The following is a 13,619-nucleotide window of genomic DNA, read 5'->3' on the forward strand; positions in this document are numbered from 1 at the left end:
GAGTGAGGCTGACATTTGAACAAGGTTGGGAGAGCAGCCCCAGCACTGCAAAGGCAGGGATCAGTCAGAGTGAGGCTGACACTGGCACGGGGACAGCCTAGGCTCTGTGGGGGCAGCGACCAGTTTGGGTGAGACTGACACTGGCATGGGGAAGGGCAGCCCTGGCTCTTTGGGGGCAGACACAAGTCAGGGTGAGGCTGGCACTGGCGGGGGGGCAGCCCTGGCTCTGTCAGGGCAGGTACCAGTTGGGGTGAGACTGGCACTGATACGGGGGCTGGTACCCGGCTCGGTGGGGGCAGAGACCAGTCGGGGTGTTGCTGACACTGGCACGGGGGCAGGTACCTGGCTCTGTGGGGGCAGGGACCAGTCGGGGTGAGGCTGGCACTGGAACAGGGGCTGGTACCCGTCTCTGTGGAGGCAGGGACCAGTTGGGGTGAGGCTGGCAGTGGCACAGGGGTAGGTACCCGGCTTTGTGGAGGAAGGGATCAGTTGGGGTGAGGCTGACACTGGCACAGGGGAGGGCAGCCCTGGCTCTTTGGGGGCAGACACAAGTCAGGGTGAGGCTGGCACTGGCGGGGGGGCAGCCCTGGCTCTGTCGGGGCAGGTACCAGTTGGGGTGAGACTGGCACTGATACGGGGGCTGGTACCCGGCTCGGTGGGGGCAGAGACCAGTCAGGGTGTTGCTGACACTGGCACGGGGGCAGGTACCTGGCTCTGTGGGGGCAGGGACCAGTCGGGGTGAGGCTGGCACTGGCACAGGGGCTGGTACCCGTCTCTGTGGAGGCAGGGACCAGTTGGGGTGAGGCTGGCAGTGGCACAGGGGTAGGTACCCGGCTTTGTGGAGGAAGGGATCAGTTGGGGTGAGGCTGACACTGGCACAGGGGAGGGCAGCCCTGGCTCTTTGGGGGCAGACACAAGTCAGGGTGAGGCTGGCACTGGCGGGGGGGCAGCCCTGGCTCTGTCGGGGCAGGGACCAGTTGGAGTGAGACTGGCACTGACATGGGGGCTGGTACCTGGCTCTGTGGGGGCAGACACAAGTCAGGGTGAGGCTGGCACTGGCGGGGGGGCAGCCCTGGCTCTGTCAGGGCAGGTACCAGTTGGGGTGAGACTGGCACTGATACGGGGGCTGGTACCCGGCTCGGTGGGGGCAGAGACCAGTCGGGGTGTTGCTGACACTGGCACGGGGGCAGGTACCTGGCTCTGTGGGGGCAGGGACCAGTCGGGGTGAGGCTGGCACTGGAACAGGGGCTGGTACCCGTCTCTGTGGAGGCAGGGACCAGTTGGGGTGAGGCTGGCAGTGGCACAGGGGTAGGTACCCGGCTTTGTGGAGGAAGGGATCAGTTGGGGTGAGGCTGACACTGGCACAGGGGAGGGCAGCCCTGGCTCTTTGGGGGCAGACACAAGTCAGGGTGAGGCTGGCACTGGCGGGGGGGCAGCCCTGGCTCTGTCGGGGCAGGTACCAGTTGGGGTGAGACTGGCACTGATACGGGGGCTGGTACCCGGCTCGGTGGGGGCAGAGACCAGTCAGGGTGTTGCTGACACTGGCACGGGGGCAGGTACCTGGCTCTGTGGGGGCAGGGACCAGTCGGGGTGAGGCTGGCACTGGCACAGGGGCTGGTACCCGTCTCTGTGGAGGCAGGGACCAGTTGGGGTGAGGCTGGCAGTGGCACAGGGGTAGGTACCCGGCTTTGTGGAGGAAGGGATCAGTTGGGGTGAGGCTGACACTGGCACAGGGGAGGGCAGCCCTGGCTCTTTGGGGGCAGACACAAGTCAGGGTGAGGCTGGCACTGGCGGGGGGGCAGCCCTGGCTCTGTCGGGGCAGGGACCAGTTGGAGTGAGACTGGCACTGACATGGGGGCTGGTACCTGGCTCTGTGGGGGCAGAGACCAGTCGCGGTGAGGCTGCCACTGGCACAGGGGTGGGTACTTGCATCTGTGGGGGCACGGACCAGTTGGGGTGAGGCTGGCAGCGGCACAGGGGTAGGTACCCGGCTCTGTGAGGGCAGGGATCAGTTGGGGTGAGGCTGACACTGGCATGGGGGAGGGCAGCCCTGGCTCTTTGGGAGCAGACACAAGTCAGGGTGAGGCTGGCACTGGTGGGGGGGGGCAACGCTGGTTCTGTGGGGGCAGGAACCAGTCGGGGTGAGGCTGGCACTGGCACGGGGGTGAGTACCTGGCTCTGTGGGGGCAGGGACCAGTCAGGGTGAGGCTGGCACTGGCACGAGGGCCAGTACCCGGCTCTTTGGGGGCATAGACCCGTCGGGGTGTTGCTGACACTGGGAAGGGGGCAGGTACCTGGCTCTGTGGGGGCAGGGACTAATCGGGGTGAGGATGGCACTGGCACGGGAGCCGGTAGCCGGATCTGTGGGGGCAGGGACAAGTCAGGGTGAGGCTGGCACTGGCACAGGGGCAGGTACCCAGCTCTGTGGGGGCAGGGACCTATTGGGGTGTCATTAGCACTGGCATGGGGGCTGGTTCCCGGCTCTGTGGGGGCAGGGACCTGTCGGAGTGTCGTTGGTACTGGCACAGGGGCCGGTACCTGGCTCTGTTGGGGCAGGGAGCTGTCGGGGTGAGGCTGGGACTGGCACAGGGGCAGTACCTGGCTCTGTGGGGGCAGGGACCTGTCGGGGTGAGGCTGGCACTGGCACAGGGGCAGGTACAAAGCTCTGTGGAGGGAGGGACCTCTTGGGGTGAGGCTGACAGTGGCACAGGGGTAGGTACCCCAATCTGTGGGGGCAGGGACCAGTCGGGGTGAGGCTGGCAGTGGCACAGAGGTAGGTACCTGGCTCTGTGGGGGCAGGGACCAGTCGGGGTGAGGCTGGCAGTGGCACAGGGGTAGGTACCTGGCTCTGTGGGGGCAGGGACCAGTTGGGGTGTCGCTGACACTGGCACGGGGGCAGGTACCGGGCTCTGTGGGAGCAGGGACCAGTCGGGGTGGGACTGGCGCTGGCATGTAATCCGGTACCTGGGTCTGTGGGGGCAGGGACAAGTCAGGGTGTGGCTGGCACTGGCATGGGGGCAGGTACCTGGCTGTGTGGGGGGGCAGGGACCTATCGGGGTGTCGGCACTGACATGGCGGGTTGGTACCCGGCTCTGTGGGGGCAGGGACCTGTCAAGGTGAGGCTGGCACCGGGGCAGGTACCCTGCTCTGTGGGGGCAGGGACCTCTTGGGGTGAGGGCGGCAGTGGCACAGGGGTAGGTACTCGGATCTGTGGGGGCAGGAACCAGTAGGGGTGAGGCTGGCACTGGCATGGGGGCAGGGACCCAGCTCTGTGGGGGCAGGGACCAGTCAGGGTGAGGCTGACACTGGCACGGGGGCAGGTACCTAGCTCTGTGGGGGCAGAGATTAGTCGGGGTGTCGCTGACACTAGCATGGAGGCACGAACCCAGCTCTGTAGTGGCAGGGACCAGTCGGGGTGAGGCTGGTGGTGGCACGGGGGCAGGGCCCCGGCTCTGTGGGGGCAGGGCCCCTTGGGGTGAGGCTGGCACCGGGGGCAGGTACCCAGCTCTGTGGGGGCAGGAACCAGTCGGGGTGAGGCTGGCGGTGGCACGGGGGCAGGTAGCAGGCTCTGTGGGGGCAGGAACCAGTCGGGGTGAAGCTGGCGGTGGCACGGGGGCAGGTAGCTGGCTCTGTGGGGGCAGGAACCAGTCGGGGTGAGGCTGGCAGTGGTACGGGGGTAGGTACCCGGCTCTGTGGGGGCAGATACCAGTCGGGGTGAGGCTGGCGGTGGCACGGGGGCAGGTACCCGGCTCTGTGGGGGCAGGGCCCCTCGGGGTGAGGCTGGCATGGGGGCAGGTACTCGGCTCTGAGGGGGCAGAGATTAGTCGGGGTGTCGCTGACACTAGCACGGGGGCATGAACCCAGCCTTGTAGCGGCAGAGACCAGTCGGGGTGAGGCTGTCGGTGGCACGGGGGCAGGTACCCAGCTCTGTGGGGGCAGGAACCAGTCGGGGTGAGGCTGGCGGTGGCACGGGGGCAGGTACCCAGCTCTGTGGGGGCAGGGCCCTCGGGGTGAGGCTGGCACGGGGGCAGGTACCAGTCGGGGTGAGGCTGGCGGTGGCACCGGGGCAGGTACCCAGCTCTGTGGGGGCAGGGCCCTCGGGGTGAGGCTGGCACGGGGCAGGTACCAGTCGGGGTGAGGCTGGCGGTGGCACGGGGGCAGGTACCCAGCTCTGTGGGGGCAGGAACCAGTCGGGGTGAGGCTGGCATGGGGGCAGGAACCAGTCAGGGTGAGGCTGGCACGGGGGCAGGTACCCAGCTCTGTGGGGGCAGGAACCAGTCGGGGTGAGGCTGGCACAGGGGCAGGTACCAGTCGGGGTGAGGCTGGCACAGGGGCAGGTACCAGTCGGGGTGAGGCTGGCGGTGGCACCGGGGCAGGTACCCAGCTCTGTGGGGGCAGGAACCAGTCGGGGTGAGGCTGGCACGGGGGCAGGTACCCAGCTCTGTGGGGGCAGGGCCCCTTGGGGTGAGGCTGGCGGTGGCACGGGGCGGGGGTGGGTACCTGGCTCTGTGGGGGCAGGGCCCCTCGGGGTGAGGCTGGCACGGGGGTAGGTACCAGTCGGGGTGAGGCTGACACTGGCACGGGGCGGGGGTGGGTACCTGGCTCTGTGGCAGTGTCCGCCGCGGGGACGCTCACGCCGGGTGGCTGCTGGCGGTGGAGCCGCCTCCAGACCCCAGTGCCGCTGTTGCTGCGCTTCCGAGGCAGCGCGCGATCCGCCCGCCGCTCTCCCTGCGCCCCAGCGCGGACGGGGCAGTTACCGGCTCGGCTCCTCCGAGCCTGCGTTCGCCGGCCGCAGCGCGGTCCCTGATCCCCGGCACCCGCCACCCAGCCGCGCCGTCCCGCCCCGGCTGCCGCCTTCCCGCACCGCGCGGCGGTTACAGGACGGGCCGGCGGCTTCTCCCGTTACCAGGGGAACGCGAAAGGCCAACGGGAGGAGGCGCGTTGTGGCCGGAGCGGGCTGGGCTGGGCAGGCCCCGGCTGAGGAAAGTTGCTGGGGCGGGACCGGGGAAAGGGTCAGGCTCAGGGTCTGAGACCAGCGGAGTTGCAGCAGGCGGGTCAGAGAGTGAGGGGACGGGGCGCTGTGTCATTGCCTGCCACATTTCTGTGCGGGGATGGGGCAGGCAATGACGGGGTGGGTTGGGGAGGGGAGGGGAGGGGCTGAGTGTGAGGGGATGGGGCAGGCAATGACAGGGGTGGGGAGGGGAGGGGCAGAGTGTGAGGGGATGGGGCAGGCAATGACGGGTGGGTTGGGGAGGGGAGGGGCAGAGTGTGAGGGGATGGGGCAGGCAATGACGGGGTGGGAGGGGAGGAGAGTGGGCAGAGTGTGAGGGGATGGGGCAGGCAATGACAGGGGTGGGAGGGGAGGGGAGGGGCAGAGTGTGAGGGGATGGGGCAGGCAATGACGGGTGGGTTGGAGAGGGGAGGGCAGAGTGTGAGGGGATGGGGCAGGCAATGACAGGGGTGGGAGGGGAGGAGAGGGGGCTGAGTGTGAGGGGATGGGGCAGGCAATGACGGGTGGGTTGGGGAGGGGAGGGGAGGGGAGGGGCAGAGTGTGAGGGGATGGGGCAGGCAATGATGGGTGGGTTGGGGAGGGGAGGGGCAAAGTGTGAGGGGATGGGGCAGGCAATGACGGGTGGGTTGGAGAGGGGAGGGGAGGGGCAGAGTGTGAGGGGATGGGGCAGGCAATGACGGGTGGGAGGGGAGGAGGGGGCTGAGTGTGAGGGGATGGGGCAGGCAATGATGAGGTGGGAGGGGAGGGGAGGGGCAGAGTGTGAGGGATGGGGCAGGCAATGACGGGTGGGTTGGGGAGGGGAGGGGCAGAGTGTGAGGGGATGGGGCAGGCAATGACGGGTGGGTTGGGGAGGGGAGGGGCAGAGTGTTAGGGGATGGGGCAGGCAATGACGAGTGGGTTGGGGAGGGGAAGGGCTGAGTGTGAGGGGATGGGGCAGGCAATGACAGGGGTGGGAGGGGAGGAGGGGGCTGAGTGTGAGGGGATGGGGCAGGCAATGACGGGAGGGTTGGGGAGGGGAAGGGAGGGGAGAGGCAGAGTGTGAGGGGATGGGGCAGGCAATGACGGGTGGTTTGAGGAGGGGAGGGGCAGAGTGTGAGGGGATGGGGCAGGCAATGACGGGTGGTTTGGGGAAGGGAGGGGCAGAGTGTGAGGGGATGGGGCAGGCAATGACGGGTGGGTTGGGGAGGGGAGGGGAGGGGAGGGGCAGAGTGTGAGGCGATGGGGCAGGCAATGACAGAGTTGGGATGGGCAGCGAATGAGGCAGAGTGTGAGGGTTTTGGACAGGTGAGGGCTCCAGCTGGGGGGGTGCAGGCTCTAGGGTGGGGATGGGGATGAGGGGTTCAGGAAGTGGTTGTGGTTTGAAGCAGGGGGATAGGGTGCAGGGGGGTGAGGGCTCCATCTAGGGGTGTGGGCTCTGCGGTGGGGTTGGGGATGAGAGGCCCAGGATGGGGCTCCAAGCTGGGGGTGGGGCATAGGAGCTCAGGGTGTGGGAGGGGGCTCTGGGCTTGAGCAGGGGATGGGTGCAGGAGGGGATGAGGATTCCGTCTGAGGGTGTGGGCTCTGGACTGGGGCCGGGGATCAGGGCCGGCTCCAGGCACCAGCTGAGCAAGCTAGTGCTCGGGGCGGCAGATTCCAAGGGGCAGCATTCTGTCCAATCCTTTTTTTTTTTTTTTTTGCACTTCGCCACTTCTGCCGCCCCTGCAGGTTCTTTTCTTTTTGGTTTGCTGCTCCTGCCGCCCTGTAGGGGGCGGTGGCGCGGAGGAGGGGAGCTGCTGGGAGCAGTGCCAGGTCTGCAGCAAGCCCGGCATGGCAGCCCGCCCACCGGAGCGGCGCGGAGCCCTCCCAGAAGGCGGCATGGCAGGAGGGGCTGCATGGCGAGTGCCCCGCTTAAGGAAGCCCTGGCTGCCCCCTTCTCTCTCCAGCCCTGCCCCCGATAGCTGCGGTGTGCACTCCGCTGCCAGGGGTCTGCAGGGCTGGGAGTCCTCCTGCACCCGTGTGCCCGTCGCCCCGCAGGTATTTGTTTTCTTTTTGTTTTTTTTTTGCTTTTCCCTTCCCTTTTCTGTTCCGACCGGCCGGCTGGCAGGTTTGTTTCGTGCCCCACCCCCCTTCACTGCTCCGTCTGGCAGGTTTGTTTCACACCCCCCTCCCCTTCGTCACTCCGACCAGCAGGCACGTTTCCCAGAATTCCCACCCCTCCCTTTTGCTGCTCCGGCCAGCGGGCAGGTTGGTTCCCCCACCCCTTTGCTGCTCTGGCCAGGCGGCAGGTTGGTTCCGCCCCTCCTTTACTGCTCCAACCGGACGGCAGGTTGGTTTCCTGCTCCCCCCACTTGCTGCTCCAGCCTGGCAGCAGGTTGGTTCCCGCCCCCCCTTTGCTGTTCCGGCCGCTGCACAGCAGGTTGTTTTTTTTTCCTTAGGACGGCAAAAAAGCCAGAGCCGGCCCTGCCGGGGATGAGAGATTTGGGTGCAGGAGGGGGCGCTCGGTTTGGGGGTCTCAGGGCTAGGGTTGGGGCATGGCCTTACCTTCAGTGGCGCTCAGTCAGTGGCACAGTGGGGGTCTAAGGCAGGCATCCTATGTGTCCTGGCACTGCAGACCGCACTGCGCCCGGGCAGTGGCCAGCAGGTCTGGCTCCTAGGTGGAGGCATGGCAGAAGGCTCTGCGCGCTGCTCTCGCCCACAGGTGTTGCCCTCAGAGCTCCCATTGGCCTCAGTTCCCGGTCAATGGGAGTGCAGAGCTGGTGCTCGGAGAGGGTACAATGTGTGGAGCCCTGTGGCTCCCCTGCCAAGGAGCTGGACCTGCTGGCCATTTCTGGGGCACAGTGCAGAGTCAGGACAGGTAGGGATTAGCTGGCCTTAGCTCCGCAGCACCACAGACCGAAATTTTAATGGCCCGGTCGGTGTTGCTGACTGGAGCCGCCAAGGTCCCTTTTTGATCAGGTGTTCTGGTAAAAAAAACTGGACACCTGGTTACCCTACCTATCACACTCTGCCCTGTCTCCCAACCCCTGACCTCACTTCCCAAGGCCTACCATGCCCTGCCCCTCACACTCAGTACTGTTCTTTCACCGCCCCAACCCTGTCACTGCCTGCCCCAAACTCATACTCAGCCCTCTCCCAAGCCTATTATTGCCTGCCCCAAACCATGAGGCAAATTGAGATGACTTTTGGGGGGTACCACTAGGACCCAGAGTGTAGAAAATTGTGTCAGCTGCTGGTGCATATGTATTCTCTCTGCTCTAGATGCACGGAGATGGTGGAGTGCTGTGCTGGAGGAAAGAGGGCACAAGAGATGGGCAGGCAGGAGGGCAGGCAGGCAGGAGTTGAATTCTTTAACCAGGTGCTAGATTGTGCAATACAGTCAGCTGAAGAACGTTTCATGCAGCTCAAGGAACACAGCAGTATATTTGGGATGTATGATATTCCAAAACTCCTCACTATACCTGAAGAAGAGCTACGCCAGCAATGGAGAAGCACTAGAGACAGTGTTGACACATGATGACATGTGTGATATTGATGCAAGTGATTTAGGTGATGAACTGAAAGCTCTTTCAAGGTACATTTCAGCAGGATCAACTCCAAAGGCTGTTCTAGAATATATATGCACAAATAAGATGACCACCCTCTTTCCAAATGCTTATGTTGCTCTGTGCATACTTCTAACACTTTCTGTAGCAGTGACCAGTTAATGAAAACACATCTACACTCCACAATGACACAAGAGAGGCTGGTCAACCTTGCAACTGTCTCAATAGAGCATGAGCTGGCCCAGCCTGTAGACCATCAGAAAGCAGCCAAGAAGGCATGGAAGCACCACTTTGATTATTCAAACATATAAAATGTTTACTATTCAGACAAGAAAAGTTACATTTGCTGTTCAGGCATTTGAGAGTTAAGTGTTACTTAAAATTTTTGAACAAGGCATTTTAAGTTGTTAGTTCTCCTTTATTGAGGTAGGTAGCAGAGCAGTACCATGAGAGGAGTATAACAGGAAAAAGGCAGAACTGAGACCTTTCAAAGTTTTGGCCTAAGCAAGGGGGCTTGGGGGCATCATTTGAGCTCCCCACCTCAGGTGCCAAAATGTTGTGGGCCGGCCCTGACAAACCCTCACACTCTGCTCCCTCCCTTCCCCATCCCAACCCTGTTATTGCCTGCCTGAACCCCCACAGTCAGCCCCCTCCCGTTCCTATACCAAGCCTGTCATTCCCTGCCCCGTCCCCTCACACTCTGTCCCCTCCCCTGCCCATCCCAACCCTGTCATTGCCTGCCCCATCCTCTCAAACTCACACCCTCCTTCCTAACCATGTTCTTTACAAAAAAGTCAATTTTTAAAGACTAGCTAATAACAAAATGAAATGCAAAATTTCCAGAAAGTTTGCTCCCCCCTCAGTGTTTACTAACAGTACCTTGTGGGGCAGCTTATTTTCTTTTGCAGATTCCATGTAGATCACTAAAAATTGTTTCCACTTTGAAAATTCGAGTTCACTTAATTTTTCTATTTTTAAAATTTAGTTTCATCAGTATTCTTTTTTTAAAATGTCTTCGAAATGCCTCATGCTACCTTCTTAGTTGCACCCTCTTTGGCATATTTACTTAATGCAACAAAATTAGTTTGAACTGACCAAGTCAAGCTGTTTATTTTTATCACATACCTGAAGTGTTTGAAATATAATGGTCATGGCTCAAACTCTGGATTTTTATATTCTTCTGGTTTCGAACACCTTTAAAAACACATTCAGAAGGATTTAAATTCATGTCCTGAGAATAACTTCACAAATCTAAATGCCAGCAAACTTTAATGATTTAATTAGTTGTTTCTTGGTTTTGTTATTTATTATGGAGCAGTTGAAGTTAACTTTTCAAGCCCAATTTTCAACGCACATACATGAACTTTTTTCTAGAGTAACTAATCATTCTGAAATTTCACTACCACATTTCCTACTTCAATAGAGTTTTTCAGGGAATTTTTTTTGGCGGGGGGAATAGAAAAGTAGTATTAAAATTATAAGCTGAGGTTTTCAAAGCTGCCTCGGGAAGCACAATTCCCATTGAAATCAGTTGGCGTTGTGATTCTAAATCTCCTACATGCCTTTGAAAAACTCAGCTATGGTGTCTAAAAATGTCCTTGTTATTGACTTTTCAGAAATGTTTTTGTTTATTTTTGCTTCTCTCTCCAGAATAGCTGGGCTAAAACCACAAAATTTGTTTTGTTTTGTTGTCCTTATTTAGAAGAGATGCCTTACAGCAGTGGTTCTCAAAGCTGGTCTGCCACTTGTTCAGGGAAAGCCTCTGGTGGGCCAGGCAGGTTTGTTTACCTGCCACGTCCACAGGTTCGGCCGATCGCAGCTCCTACTGGCCACAGTTTGCCACTGCAGGCCAATGGGGGCTGTGGGAAGGGTGGCCAGCACATCCCTCAGCCCACACCGCACCCCGCAGCCCCCATTGGCCTGGAGCCCCCATTGGCCGCTGGGAGCCGCAATCGGCTGAACCTGCGGACGTAGCAAGTAAACAAACCGGCCCGGCCTGCTAGGGGCTTTCCCTGAACAAGCAGCGAACCAGCTTTGAGAACCACTGCCTTATAGTATTTGAAGTGACTGGGATGAGGGGGGGAAATTACAAGGATATATTGTAATAAAGAACTTATGAGGAATACACATACCCCATATTAAATTAGCCAGGGAACAAGTGAACTAGAATAATTGGAGCCTATATATAGACAAAAGGCAGTAGAAAGCTAGAGTCAGGCCCTGTGGTGGGTGAGGGGAAGCGGAATGTCTCTCCCCCAGATCAGACAGGGACAGGACAAAGAGCTGGGTCTGCCATATTAGCAATGTGGGTTTTATTCCCTGCTCTGGCAGAAGTTCTCTTCTGTGTAAAATGAGGGGAATGATAGTTGTCTGCATCATAGGGAAGGATGTGTGAAGCCTTTCTCAGTAATAACGGTTATGAAGTGCACAGAAATATTAACAGCAGTCAGTGGAAGAAGTGAGACTTGAATTTAAATTCCATTCATAAAAATATTCACTCTGCCAACATGTTATACTATGAGAATATATAGAACTGCTATATAACAATATTTCCTGAGAGTATATTCATTTAAAGTATTTGCTACTTGTTTAAAATATATATAATGAACAATATATATTCAACAGAATATTTCCTTAACAGAACAAACAAGGGGACAAAGTTAATATTGGTTGACTGGTGTAAATCAGATGGGGTGGTATTACATGAAGGTTTATATGCCTAGTGGGAAGTAGGAGGGCCCTTAATTGTTCATTTCCAGATTTTTAACATTTGATTTTTTTAAATGTGTAGAATTTTTGTAATGGAAATGTAATAATCTTTTTAGTGTTAGTTGGAGTGGATTTAAGCATTTTGAACTGTAATTCTTTTTAAACAAAGGTTATAGTTAGAGTATATATGTATGTTTATTTTTGTAATCCTGGGTGGTATACTTGGTAACACTATAGCCTGTTCTTGTCCTCACATGGTCTCTTAACAGTTTTTAAATGTTTGCTGAAGGATAGCTTATCTTTACCCATTCTTTTTCCTTTCTACTTGTTTTTCCCAACAGTCCCCCAGTAAATTAAACCAATATATTCATATAGCAAACATCCCATTATTCAGGTCAACATATAATATTAATTTATTCAATAATTACAGAGCAGCTCCAAATCCATCATACTAGTGTCTCTAAGAACTGGCACTTTTTTATGGTAAAGAAAAGATATTTATTCATGAGATTGTGTGCATCAGCCTTGCTGGGTAAGCATGGTTGAGGCACAGGGTACTGTAGCTCCACGGTCTGGTCTAAGAGTGGGAGAATTGTGGAATTCCACCTCAGGATAGGTAAAGGAATGAGGTTAACATCGTAGGGGTGCACTCAAAGAAATCAGAAGGACACAGAAGTGCAGCCAGCCCTGTAACTGGGACAACTAATATCTCAACCTTTTATATGTCATGATCACAAGGGGAAATGCAAGGTAGTAGTATATGTGCAGAAGAGAAATTATTCTCCTAAAGCTTCCTGCTTGTATGACTTTCTAGAGACTCATGATGGTGTTTAGCACTACTACATCTTTTGTTGCAGTGCGTCTGCTTACATTGTTGTTGCTACTGCAGCATAAGACAATTTGACAGGTTTACAATAAAAGTGTCTTCTGGGGATGACTCTCAGCTTAGCAGTGTGGGGATGTTTCCAGTGCTCTGTAAACAGCAATGTGTTTTGGTTAACATGTTCTTGCTTATCAGAAAATGGCAAATCCTTCCAGGTATCTGTCGATGATTAATGAGAGGGAAAAGAGGCAGAAAAATATGACTGTATCAGATCTCATATGGTGTATTACTGTTTCCACTTACAGGTGCCATATTGTGCTAAAAATGACCTCGCAGTACAAGAAACCACCAAAAATTCGGTTAAGGATTCAACATAAATTTGAATGTAAGCATTCAAAGTGAATATGGAATTCATAGAATATCAACTGTATATTTTATTTTAATCTTAAATTCAATTTATTTTATGCCATCTCCACCCTTTCAGTTTTTAACGGCATAGGTTGTTATACATTGGAGAAGTTGTTTTTGATAGGGGAGCTTGGAGTCTTGGCACCCAGGTGGGAGACTGTTGAGGCTTTTGAAACCTTGGAAGATATGTGAGGCAGTTTGGGATTTGAGATAAACACATTAGATGGATGTTTCTACTAAAATTATGTGTAGTAAAATAACAAACAATGTTGGGATTTTGATTGTCACCCTTGGGTTTCAGAGTTTGCAATCCATTGAGATGAATAGGGGACATTCACACCTCTCAGAGCTATTGTTTCAGTCTGTGTATATTAGAAAGACAAAACTCTATTGGTTATATTCAGTTCAAACTTTGTTCCTACCCTTGTATAGATTATGTCCCCTTCCACATTTTTATACCCTTTTAGCTTTGTTTCCCCCCTTAAATGCCCTTATCTGAATGTTTTTACCCCACTGTAGAATCAATGGCAATTACACTACAATTGCATCCTCTTTTTATACAGTGTAATCTCTTGGTTATTCACGTACAAGCTCAGAATCAAACTCATTCTACGCAAATAGAATACAGAAGTGGAAGGGACCTCGAGAGGTCATCTTGTCCAGTCCCCTACACTCAAGGCAGAACTAAGTATTATCTGGATCTGATACTGTTCCCCTGTTGGTATAGAATCAGCATAGCACCCTCACAAGATGAATTGTATAGGGAAGAGATCAGGAATTTCTGTTCTTCCTGTCTCATAACACAAGAACAAGGGGATGTTCAGTGAATTTAAAATATGACAAAATTCAGAACTGACACAAAAAAAGGGAAATAATATTTCACACAACAAATAATTGGACTAGGAACTCATTGCCACAGGATGTTATTGAATTTAGCAAAATTTAAAAAGGAACTGGACGCTTATATTGCTATCAAGAATATCCAGAATTATTATAATTAATGATAAAATGTTCAGAGGGATATTAAACCTCATGCTTCAGAGCTTAACAATCTCTAATCATTTGATATCAGGATGAGACCTAATGTGGGTCTTAGCTTATCCTACATCTGTTAACTGCAGGGTTCTTACACCTTCCTCTGAAGCAT

The 13,619-nt window shown here is 56.0% G+C and overlaps 1 protein-coding gene across 4 annotated transcripts in view; it reads right to left on the reverse strand.

Moving 5' to 3' along the window:
- The window catches only part of DEUP1 (deuterosome assembly protein 1), an 84,273-nt gene extending 79,596 nt beyond the window's left edge, over positions 1-4,677 (reverse strand). For 3 of the 4 annotated variants that reach the window (XM_050941231.1, XM_050941220.1, XM_050941259.1), the window contains exon 1: positions 4,599-4,677. The gene's annotated coding sequence lies outside the window, so the exon portion shown is untranslated. The remainder of the gene's footprint in view (positions 1-4,598) is intronic. The other variant, XM_050941240.1, reaches the window with a different exon arrangement.
- Between the last annotated feature and the right edge of the window lie 8,942 nt (positions 4,678-13,619).

The sequence above is a fragment of the Gopherus flavomarginatus genome, chromosome 1, assembly GCF_025201925.1.
Source record: "Gopherus flavomarginatus isolate rGopFla2 chromosome 1, rGopFla2.mat.asm, whole genome shotgun sequence".
Lineage (NCBI taxonomy): Eukaryota > Metazoa > Chordata > Testudines > Testudinidae > Gopherus > Gopherus flavomarginatus.